The following is a 12,061-nucleotide window of genomic DNA, read 5'->3' as shown; positions in this document are numbered from 1 at the left end:
TGGGGGGTCCAGACAGATGGGCCCTGGTACTGGCAGGGCCTGCTCAGAGGGAGCTTCAAAGCCCCAGTTATTACAAGAGCCATCGGCCAAATGAAAGGGGGGAGCACAATGGAAGGCGAGCCGGGCGTCTGGCGAGGCTGGCGGGGGCCGGGGTGGGGGGCATCCTTCCCGTCTCTGGCTGAAGTTTGTTGTGATTTCTTTTATGTTCCCTCCCTTCTTTCCTCTCCCTGATTCCACCACGTTTTTGAAGCCCCCCTCCTTTCAATTAGCAGCAGGAGCAGGAAGGTGACAGTCTCCCGAGCGAGTGGGCACAGCAAATATTAGCCAGGCCACCCAGGCCACAGCCCAGCGAGCCAGGCTTGAAAGGCTGCGCAGGAGGGCAGAGGCCGGGCACCGGCAAGCGGGCAGCCCAGGGCAGAGGCTGTCTGGGCCCTGGCGTTCCTGGCGGCTGCTCAGAGAAGCCTGGGGAGGGGATCCCCCACAGGAAGCCCCTCCCCCATCCCGGCACTGAGTGGGCAACTTGGGAAGCCAAGAATAGCTTTCATTGGAGTCACTCAAAGCACCTGGGGATAAAAGCGAGCGTTCTGGACCTCCAGTGCCGGCTCCGCGCTCTGCTTCTGCTTCCTAGGAAGCTCATCAGATCAGACGGGGAGGAAAGAGGGGTCTCACGGGGCCTGGATGCCAGCCCCGGCAACTTACATGGAGGGAAACTGAGGCCCAGAGAGGGAAAAGGAATTGCCCCGGGTGACCCCAGAAAGGGAAGGGAATAAGCATTTCCATAGCACTGACTATGTGCTGAGCAATTTAAAGATATTCTCATTTGATCCTCACAACAAACCTCAGAAGAAGGTTCTATTATTACCCCATTTTACTCATGAGGAAACTGAGGCAGACAAAGGCTCAGTGACATTGCCAGGGTAACACAGTGTCTGAGGCTGGATCGGAACTCAGGCCCAGGGCTCCACCCTTTTCATTTTGGCCTGTGTATCCTTAGCATGAGGCACACAGTAGGTCCTCCTGGATTATCAGTCACCAGAGGGTGACTCCAGGCTGTCCTGGAAGAAAGCATGGTCAGAGACACTGAGGCAGCAGGTAGTCACCGCGCACATCAGGCCTTTTGCTCATGGCATTCAATCCCGGCAAACGTTAATGACCAAGAGCCAGCTGTGGCGCCAAGAAGCTGACAAGGGTGGTGGCCTGCGGGGTGGCCTCTTCACTAAAAGTTTGGTGGAGAGAGTTCCTACACCTGGGAGGGCCCGGGTGCTATTCTATACTGGGCAGAGGGAGACACAGACCCGCCCCTATTGGACCATCCTGCCCCCAGGTGTGGCCCTCCAGGACAAAGAAGAGGCCCTGAGACAACATGGGAAGGGGATGGGGGCAGCAGAGCCACTGCCTGTTCCCTCCCCTGCCACCATGAGCCAGGCGGTTGATGGGACAACAGCGGCTATGGGGCCAATCAACACACAATGAGCACCTGGTGTGTGCACAGCCCTGCACAAAAGGCTGCAGAAGAGGGCAGCTAGATGGCGCAGTGGTTAAAGCACCGGCCCTGGATTCAGGAGGACCTGAGTTCAAATCCGACCTCAGACCCTTGACACTTACTAGCTGTGTGACCCTGGGCAAGATATTTAACCCCCACTGCCTGACCAAAAAAAAAAAAAAAAGGCTGCAGAGACTTGGAGCCACCAAGAGCCTCAGAAACCAGCCCCCTAATTTTACAAAGGAGGACACCAGGCTTAAGGGACTTGCCCCAGGGTCACAGACGCAGGCTTTGAACCCAGGTCTGGCCCTACAGGGAGGGTTGAAGAATAACTGCTGGGACTCTGCCCAAACTGTGTGGGGGGCCAAGAAGGAGGAGGGCCCTCCAATGCTCTAAGGCAGGGCCGCTGCCCCCATGCTGCTCTGCCCAGAGCCCTGGACTCCGGCCTGACCCTCTGGGAGCCTCTGTTTCCCCCTCTGTCAGGAGGAGAGATATGCTAAGCCTGAGCACTCCAGGCGTGGGAGCTGAGCTGTGAGCCTTCCCTCCTCTTCACCACCACCCCCCACACCCCAGAAGGTGAGAAGGGGAGGAGGCATCAGGGTTAGAGCAGTGTGAACCCCCCCAGCCAGGACTAATTAGCATCTCCAGAGCAGGAGAGGGAACGTGGGCCCACCCCTCATGGGGGGGCACTGTTGGGAACCCAGGCAGGCATAGCTGAAATCTGCAGCCCCCTTTACGCAGCCCACCCTCTGGGTGTATGCAGCTCTGGGGGGGGGTGAGGGGGATTTTATACTCTCCTCATTTCCCAATGAAAGGCAGCTTGGGCAGTGGACCCAGGAGGCCGGAAGACTTGGGTTCAAATCTAGCCTCATACACTTAACCAGCTATGTGACCTTGAGCAAGTCACCAAACTTCTCAGCCTCAGCTTCCCCAACTCACACAGTTGTGAGGATCCAATGAAATAAAAATTATTAACACGTAAGAAGCACTGTGTAAATATTAGCTATTACTATTATAATCAACATCACCTGTAAAATGAGGGAATTAGCTCAATGACTTCTTTCTGGCTTTCAATTACGCTCCCCTCATCCACACCTCCCTGCATCCCTCCCTTATTATATATTTTTTTCTTTCTTTCTTTCTTTTTTGGTGAGGCAACTGGGGTTAAGTGACTTGCCCAGGGTCACACAGCTAGTAAGTCTTAAGTGTCTGAGGCTGGATTTGAACTCAGGCACTCCTGACTCCAGGGCCAGTGCTCTATCTGCTGCGCCACCTAGCTGCCCCCATCCCTCCCTTATTATAAAAACAAAACCAGCTGACACTACAGCCTTGAAGAGGGTATGCACCACTTCAGACCCATAGCTCCCACCACCACTTCTCCACCAAGGGGAAGAAAGTGTGTTTCACAGAAGGGGAGAACTCTGTGCCCATCACGTTACCCAGTGACCTGGTCAGGGTCGCACAGCTACAAAGTGTCTAAACAGACAGATCTGACCTAGGGCCAGCCTCTAGCCGCTGCTCGACCTCACCGCCCAAGGGGAGGGGCTGTGGCTAGGGCAGGATGAGGGCTCACCTTGGGCCTTGATTTCTTCATCTGTAAATGGGGGGAATGGACCCCCTCAGAGGTCCCACCTACCTGTAGATTCAGGATCTGATCAGAGCCCTAATCCCATGCTTGTGATCACTCGATTTTCATCCGTGGTCCGCCTTCTCTCGGTTCTCCTTTCTTCCTTGCCCATCAGCTCATACACGTCTCCCCATTTCTCTGAGCCCCTCCCATCTGTCATCTCTCATGGCAAAAGGCTATTCCAGCTCATGCATATAGCGCTTAGGAAAAAAAATGGTCCTGCCCTCAGGGAGTTTGGGAGCCTTCCTCCTGCCTCCCCACCCCCAGCAGCTGGGTGGGCTTCCAACTTAACCTTCAAGGGTTGAGGAAAAGAGGATGGGGGGGAGGGGAGCTAGGTGGCGCAGTGGATAGAGCACCAGCCCTGGAGTCAGGAGGACCTGAGTTCAAATCCAGCCTCAGACACTTAACACTTACTAGCTGTGTGACCCTGGGCAAGTCACTTAACCCCAATTGCCTCACTAAAAAAAAAAAAAAAGGAGGATGGAAATTTCTAGACGACAGGGCCCCAACACCCACAGATGGAACGGAGCTCGGCGGAGAAACCAGCCCCTCCTGTGGCCTATCCATAAAAGGAAGGGCCTGAAGAGGCTTCATGGGGGCTCTGAGAGCCCCACCCCCCCCACCCCCTGCCTGCCTTTGAAGTCTCAGAGGAGGCCAAGGTGATGAGAAACTTGTATGTCTTTGTGAGTCCCGGGAGGACCGAATGTCATCAGCAGAGCATGCTTGGCTGCTTTCACAGAGAGAAGGTGCTCCCAGAGAGGCCCGGCATCTCCACAAGACAGGCTGAGGGCCCCCAGGTGCGGAAGCAGGTGGCTCTGGTCCTTGGGGATGGAGAGAGAAAGAAAGAGAGGAAGAGGGAGAAGCAGAGAAGAGCTGCGCTAGAAGAAGCTCCTGGGCTCAGAGCTGGGAGAGCTGGGTTTGAATCCTACCCTTGGTGCTTCCAGGCTGGGGCAGCCTGGGCCGGGACACATAACCGTTCATCACTCTGCTTGTCCCCAGCACGAGGCTTGTCGGGTCCAGGGCTAGGAATAAATCTAGGTGTACTCTCTGTAGTGACACTGCTCTCCCCGCTGGGCGACCAGCCCCGTAATAACTTTGTGACAAAGTGGAAACTCCCGATGAATCAAGCAACGAGTAATTCTTAAACACCTACTATGTGCTAGGTGCTATGCTAGACTCTGGGAACACAGGTGCAGAGACGGAGACAGTTCTTACTCCCCAGGAGGAGCTGACACAGACAGAAGATAAATATAAGATGTAGAAATGCAAATATGTGCAAAAAGTTACACAGAGAGTAGGGAGCACTGCTTCCCTTTCCAACTGCTCATAACCCATCCCTTGACTAGCATGCCCCCGGGCCTTGCAGCTGAGCTCACTGGACACAAGCCCCTCTCCACACCTGTGTTTCGTCTCCAATTTTCCATGATCTCCCAGATAGCAATGACTCACCAGCCAGAGCCATGGGTTCTGTAAAAACCCAGGCGTAAGGCTGGGCATGGCCTTAGCAACCAAGAAACAAACAGTGAAGATAGTATGGGGAAGTCATCTGGCGGCGTTTCATGACTTTGCTCAGCCCAGCCAGGGAGAGCTCTTTTATCACATTTATTTGGGTGGGGGGTTGTTCTGAACCTCCCATTCCAAAGAATTTGTTGTTGCTCAGTCGTTTTGGTTTTGTTTTTTTGTTTTGTTTTGTTGTTTTTAGTGAGGCAATTGGGGTTAAGTGACTTGCCCAGGGTCACACGGCTAGTAAGTGTTAAGTGTCTGAGGCCGGATTTGAACTCAGGTCCTCCTGAATCCAGGGCCGGTGCTCTATCCACTGCGCCACCCAGCTGCCCCTGTTGCTCTGTCGTTTTTAGTTATGCCTGACTCTTTGTGACCCAATTTAGAGTTTTCTTGGCAGAGATAGTGGAGTGGTTTGCTCTTTCCTTCCAGCATATTTTACAGATGAGGAAACTGAGGCAATTGGGGGGAAGTGACTTGCCCAGGGTCACACAGCTAGTAAATGTCATAGGACAGATCTGAACTCAAGAAGATGAGTCTTCCTGACTACAGTCTGGGCGCCTTATCCACCGTAGCACCACCTGGCTGCCAATTCCAAAGAATACTGTCCTACTAATAGCCAGCATTAATATACAAAGTGCTTTATGGAGGTTATCTCACACCAAGACGGTGAGGTCAATGCTATAGTTTATGCCTATTTGACAGACAGGGAGACCAAACCCGAGAGAGATTCGATTACTTGCTCAGGGTCATACGGATAGTCAGAGTTTGGGCCAGGGTTTGATTTCAAGTCTTCCTGACTCTGCGACCAGCTGACTCTCCCTGTTGTCTATTCCTGTCCACCCCAGCAGTAGACCTACCATCTCTATTATCTCTCCCAACAAGTAAAAGTATGCAAATATGTAAATAAGAAAAGGGGGATATTCTAAGTTATTTTACATATAACATTTCAAACCCTCATGATCAGATTCACAAAGGGAGGGCAATATGATGGATTGAATGATGATCTTTGGGGTCAAGAAGACTTGGGTTCAAATCTCACCGTCAATGTGACTCTGGGCAAATCTCCTCAGTATGCTCACTCAAGAGCCCATCATTCCTACTGTTTAAGTCACAGTCCCAAAATCCAGGTTCTACTCTCAGATACAACCTTCTTAAGCAAGGATTCATTTCCCAAACCGACCCTCTCCTGAAATTCCTACCCCAGATTAGCACAAGCCATGAAAGCACCACTGTGACCCTAAGATCTTCTTTTTATGGCCCAGGGCATTTACAACCCAAATCAAACCAAGCCGCCTTCAGCTGAGTCCATGGTGGGGGAGAGCATCAGGAGGCAGCAAGCACCGAGTGGAATCCAAGCCAAACCTTACAAAAGGCCCTTCAGAGCGACAAGGATCCTATAGAGACCCTCACGCCAGCCAGGAAATGCCAAGATGAAAGCAGCCGCCACTGTCACCCAGGGGGAGGGGGTGGGGGTAGGCCCAATTCAGCCAAATCTGAACTGGCGCATTTCCGGCAGGGCGGGTGAGCTTTCTGCTCTTGTTATTGTCATTAATTAAGAAAGAAAAGTTCCCCTCACCAAAGAGCCAGGCAGGACGTCACAAAGCAGTAGGGATTTTCCAGGAGACCAGATCCATTTAAAATGGGCCTTGACAAAGAATGGGGGGAGAAATAAGGTTAAATTAAACCAGGAAGGATGAGGGGCATGCCAATGTAGGGGCCCTCGAAGGTGGGATCCGAGGTCACTGAGACACAGAAAAAGATCGAAATTTCAAATTCAAGGCACGGAGGCAGGAAGACCCAAGTTCAAATCTAATCTCAGACACTGTGTGACCCTGGGCAAGTTACCTGACCTTCGTCTGTCTCAGTTTCCTGATCTGTAAAATGGGAGTGATAATAATAGCCCCTACCTCCCAAGGTTGTTGTGAGGATTGAAGGAGATAATAGTTGTCAAGTGCTTGGCACAGTGCCTGGCACAGAGTAGGCACAATGCTAGCTATTATTATAATACTTTAAACTGAGGGAGTTGGCTTCATGTTCCGTATCTGCAATAGCTAAGAGAAAATCAAGCTGGAAATTGGGGAAGGGGGTTCCTGACAGCAAGACCAGGAGTCAAATGAAGAGTTACTGAGAGGGAAGGTCAGGACGCCCTGGCAGGAAGGCTGAGTATGCCCCCACCCAGAAGGCCCCACTTGATCCTCCCAACAACCCTGGCAGGTAGGGGCTATTTTTACAGATGCGGAAACTGAGGCAGAGAGACTGCTGTGCCCACAGTCACACAGGTAGCATGTGTCTGAGGGAGGATTAGAACTCAGGTCTTCCTGACTCCAAATTCCGCACAGAACCACTGCACCACAGCTACACAAAGTCACCAACTGGTTGTGTGACCTTGGGCAAAGGACTTCCCCTCGCTGAACTTCTGTGATCCCACCTGTACAACAGGGGGTGGGGGTGGGGGTGGGGGTGGACTGGGCGATCGCTAAGGTCTCCTTCCATATTCTGGGATGCTTTGGTGGTAGGCTGGAGCGGGGAGGCCCTGGTTCTAATCCTACATCAGTGTCTGTCTCATTTGGGGACAATTCTCGGGGTCTCAATTTCTGGCTAATTACAGCTGCAAGTCTTCAGGGTGCATGATAACAGGCCGTGTGGAAATACCTCTGAAAGCACATTATTCCACAGAACATGAGGGATGACGAGGGGTCTGAGGAAAGGCTTTGGTTGGTGCCGCGGTGTGATCAGGCATCCCGATAAGAGTACGGAGGCAGCATGAGGCTGGCCCCTGGCATTAAATAAACATGCCGACCACTGGACCCATTAGGGGAAGCTCAGCGGTGCAGTCTGAATAATTCACGCCAGAGAAACCTCCTCCGGCCAGAGTAAGCCTGGTGGACGGGCCACTCCAACCAAAGCACTCGGGTTTTCTGAACAATTCTGCAATTCTCAATTTGGTTTGCATGGCAGAGAGCTAACCAATGCAATGCAGGATTCAGCATCTGGTGTTTTCTGAGCCTTCCAAAAAGCATTTGTTAGGCACCAACTGTGTACCTGGCATGGTTCTAGGTGCTGCCTGGACATAAAGCAAAAGAAAACAGCTCCTTTCTTCCAGAACCTTATCATCCCCAAGGGGGAAGGAGTCAACCAGCAAGTACAGAGATAAACCAATGCAGAACACCCCCAAGGTCATTCTGGGGCAGGCAGCCCTAACAACCATGAGCATTGGGACCCAGAAGGTGGCACCTAAACTGAGCCTCGAAGGGACCTAGAGATGTGAGGAGGGAGAACATCCCAGAGAGGGGCAAAGGTGTGGGAGATGGCGCCTAGACACAAGGCCAGCATACAGATAAATACACTGAAAACTAGAATAAGAAAGGGCGTGAGAACGTCATAAAGGCTGGTGGGAGGAAGCCAAACTCAGAAGGAAAAGTCCTGGATCTGGAGTCAGAGAACCGCCGGAACCCTGGCTGAGGCACCCGCGTGCCCAGGGTCAAGGCCCTTGACCTGCTGAACCTCGGCTGCTTTGACAGTGTAAAATGAGAAGATTGTTCTGGATCAGGGCTTCTTACTGAGGGTCCCCAGGCCCCGAGCAGATGGCAGATAGATAGATTTCAAGGGGCCCGGGAACTTGGATGGAGGGACAATTCTCAGGGCCTCGATTTCTGGCTAATTACAGCTGCAAGTCTTCAGGCTTTGCTTCAATTAGGAAGAGGAATAACAAAACATGATTCTGAGGAGGGGGCCATAGACCTCAGCAGTCGCAGGGACCCATGACCCCCAAAAGGGGAAGAATCCCTGAACTAGATAGATGATCACTGAGGGCCCTCCCAGCTTTGGCATTCCACATTCTAAGCAGAGGCCCCTTCTAGCTCTAACAATCTGCCTGTTGTTCTAAGTTCCATCTCAGCTCAATATTCCATGTTCTAGGGTGCCCTCCCACTCTGACATTCCATGTTCCAAGTTTTCTTCCAGCTAACTGTTCTAAACTCTGACTTCTTATATTCTCTGTTCTAACTTCCCTCCATGCTGACATTCCATGTTCTAAACTCCCTTCCAGCTCTGACTTCCCATGTTCTAAGCTCCCTCCCAGCTCTGACATCCCATGTTCTAAGCTCCCTCCCAGCTCTGACATTCTCTGTTCTGAGATCTCGCCAGCTCTCATTCTATTTTCCTCTAAGATCACCACCTACATAGCCACAGATGCCCAAAGTCCCTTCTCTTTAACAAACACCACAATTAGCAGGTAAGAAGTTTCAGGCCCTGGCGTGTATGCAGAATCTTGCTTCCTATGAGTGTGAAGGCTGTCAAACAGATGCGCCATCTCCCAGCCTGGATCGGATGATGTGGCACTGAGAGGAATAAGAGGAGAGAGCTGGGTCCCTATGGGGTAGGGCTGTAATGCTCAAGTGGGATGCTTGGGGTCCCTCAGCCACTGGCAGAGAGAGGGGAACAGGTGGGAGTGCCATACTCAGCCCGCCCTCACCTGGGGAGGGGAGGTTTTCAGAGGGTGAGACCTCGGTGGCACACTCCACAGGAATGGGCATTTTCAGCCTGGGGGAGGAAGCCCAGAAGGTCACAGACCTAGGGCATCAGCTCACCTCACCCATCATTTGGCAGAGGAGCCTGAGCCCCAGATGCCCCATGGCTAAGGCTGTGCGCACACACAGGCCCCTCGCGACTGCACCTCTGCTCAGCCGCGTCTGATCCTGGCCTTCCCAGGGACGTCCCCTGGAGCCCACAATTCTCTAACTGGCAGCAGGGAGAGAGGGCTTGATGTGGACTCTGAGGTCCTGGGCTTGCACCCCACACCATCCCCGTGGGACCACAGGCACCTCCCACGAAGACCTCCCTGGGCCTCAGTTTCTTCATCTATAAAATGAAGGGGCCAGGCCAGAGGATGTCCTGTCGGGTCCTTAAGCCCCAATCATAGTTCTGGAGGCTCCCATCCACGAACGGTGGCCTCAGACATCGCCTAAATCTGAGATTCTGGAAGCCGGGAGAGCCGGCCAGGTAGTGCCCCCCCGCCCCGGCCTCCACAGGAGCACCAGCTGCCGGGGAGCCATGACCCCCTTGGTCTCTTCCCCTCTCTAGTGCTCAGAAGAAATTGCCCATTATAACGGGGAGAAGCTCGGCAGCCGCTCTCATGGCTTGGCTGGCACAGGCTTCCTGACAGCTTCTCACTTTCCCAACGGCTGAGGGCAGCGACAACACCCAGGAGGAGTCGCTCCCAGGGGAGGGTGTGTCTAGACACAGGAAGGCGGCACACACCCTGACTGACACTGCATTCCTGTCCTTCACTGGCCAATGAGCCTTTGCTTTGGGGGGAGGGGGGCAGGGAGAGAAGGGGAAGGGGCTAGAGGAAGCCTGGGTATTCTCCCTTCAGTGGTGTAGTAAGTGCCATCTGTGTGTCAGGCACTATGTAGGGCAATGCCTACCCTCAATGAGCTTCCAGTCTGCTAGAAACATCATGGCCCAGATCAGAAGATACAAAGTATATGCCGAACAAACAGGAGGTGATGGGGGGCACTGGCAATGGAGGGACTCAAGAAAGACCACCAGAAGAGGTAGCATTTGAGCAGGCTTGACGGGGGAGGAAAGTGAGGCATAGCACGGATAAATGAACTGCTAGGGAGAATGCCGCAGGGAGGATCCGCACTCAGATCTCTCCTGCATTCAAGCATAGGCTGGGTATGTATCTGGGTTTGCCCGGGCAAACCTCAACCTTACCTTTTCCGACGGGAAGCCAAAGCCCACACTCTGCGCATACCCATGGGACAGTTGGTGTGTGTGTGTGTGTGTGTGTGTGTGTGTGTGTGTGTGTGGTGTGTGTGTGTGTGTGTGTGTGTGTGTGTGTGTGTGTGTGTCTCAAGCGCATCACACTGTTAGGAGAGCACGGGGAAGATCAAAGGTCTCGATTACACATGGTCCCTTCCCCCACAGAGATTACAATCTCACCAAAGAATACAACACCAACACAGACAAGCACAAGATGTGATATGACATGTCACATGCAGTGAGGCAGTACGCACAGAGAAGGGTGCAGGAATCTGGAGGGCTCCTTGAAGGAGGTGGCATTTACACTGGACAGGTGGGAATTCAAGGCTGTGGCAAAAGCTTATTTCCAGGTTGTGTGGGGTGGAGGCTGTATGAGTATGGATGAGTTTTGTCCCTCCTGGCTCACACTCATGGATGGGGACAGAGGACATGAAGAGGGTGGAGTCATCACCATTTGGTTTCTCCCCTGACCGCATCACACCCACCCTGAACCCACCCCCAGAGAAAAGAGGATGGAGGAGAACTTTGGAAAGAAAGGGTTCCATGGATGAGCCTCACCTCATAAAAACCTGGCCACTGGAGTCAGGAGTACCTGAGTTCAAATCCGGCCTCAGACACTTGACACTCACTAGCTGTGTGACCCTGGGCAAGTCACTTAACCCCAACTGTCTCACAAAAAGAAAAAAAAAAAGAAAAAACCTTTCCTGACTCCCCCTCCTCCCAATCTGTTACTGCTCCCTCCCTCTCTCTACAGGGTAGCAGACCTATTCTCATCTCCTAACACTAGGAAGCACCTAGGTGGCATGGGGGGGGGGGACCTCGAGTAAGGAAGACCTGAGTTCAAATGCTGCCTCAGACCCTGTGCCAGGCCATCAAACTCTCAGCCTGTTTCCTCATCTACAAAATGAGAACAATAATAATAATAATAGTACCTTAAGTCGCAGGGTTGTTGTGAGGACCGAATGAGATAATGCACAGAGCTTCGTGAATCTTACAGTGCTTTTGAAAGGCCAAAGAGGAAGGGGAATAGGAGAAGGAGGACTCAGGGCCTCATGGGAGGTGAGGGCCCAGGGAGAGTCTCCATGAAAAGCACTTTGCAAACCTTCAAGTGCAGCCCAAACGGAAGTTCCCATAATTACTATAGTTTGTAAAAAAGATGGGTTGGCAATCCCAGGTGCACTTGCTAAGGGCCTCAGTTTCCTTCTCTATAAAATGGGGATAATCTGCACTGGTCATTTAGCCTCTTAGTCTCCTGGGAACTCTGTGAGACTGACAAGGTACCTACTTGCACTGGTGAAGGGAGTTACCTCTCCTGGGAGTTCTTGTACCCCTGACCTCCTGAGGTTGTTGTGAGGCAAGCACCTCAAACGCTGCTGACATGTGAGCTGCCCTTCTCACGCTTGTGACCCTGGCCTCTCCCTGGGTCCACAAGACGAGGCCGGGGTCCCCAGCTCTCAGAGGGCACCTGAGCTTCCCACGCAGGCAGACCCTGGAAGCTGGGGTGTTCTGCTCAATCCATTCTCTGCCTGATGACATTCACATGTGACAGGGTGGGGGCTCGGAGGGCTCTGGATTATTGTTTTTCCCCTTCTCCTGGAGTCTTTCCCACCCTTTTCACTTCTTTCATGAGGAAGAAGGGGGGGGGGGGGCTTTGTATAGACAGCTGTGTACGAGAACAAGTC

At 52.7% G+C, this 12,061-nt stretch overlaps 1 protein-coding gene across 2 annotated transcripts in view; it reads right to left on the bottom strand.

The window, feature by feature from the left end:
• The window catches only part of MACROD1 (mono-ADP ribosylhydrolase 1), a 217,889-nt gene that overhangs the window by 131,546 nt on the left and 74,282 nt on the right, over window positions 1-12,061 (bottom strand). The gene's annotated exons all lie outside the window — the stretch shown is intronic.

Source organism: Dromiciops gliroides, chromosome 6, assembly GCF_019393635.1.
Source record: "Dromiciops gliroides isolate mDroGli1 chromosome 6, mDroGli1.pri, whole genome shotgun sequence".
Lineage (NCBI taxonomy): Eukaryota > Metazoa > Chordata > Mammalia > Microbiotheria > Microbiotheriidae > Dromiciops > Dromiciops gliroides.
Note: the sequence above shows the minus strand (reverse complement) of the source record. Positions and strands in the feature narration are given on the sequence as shown.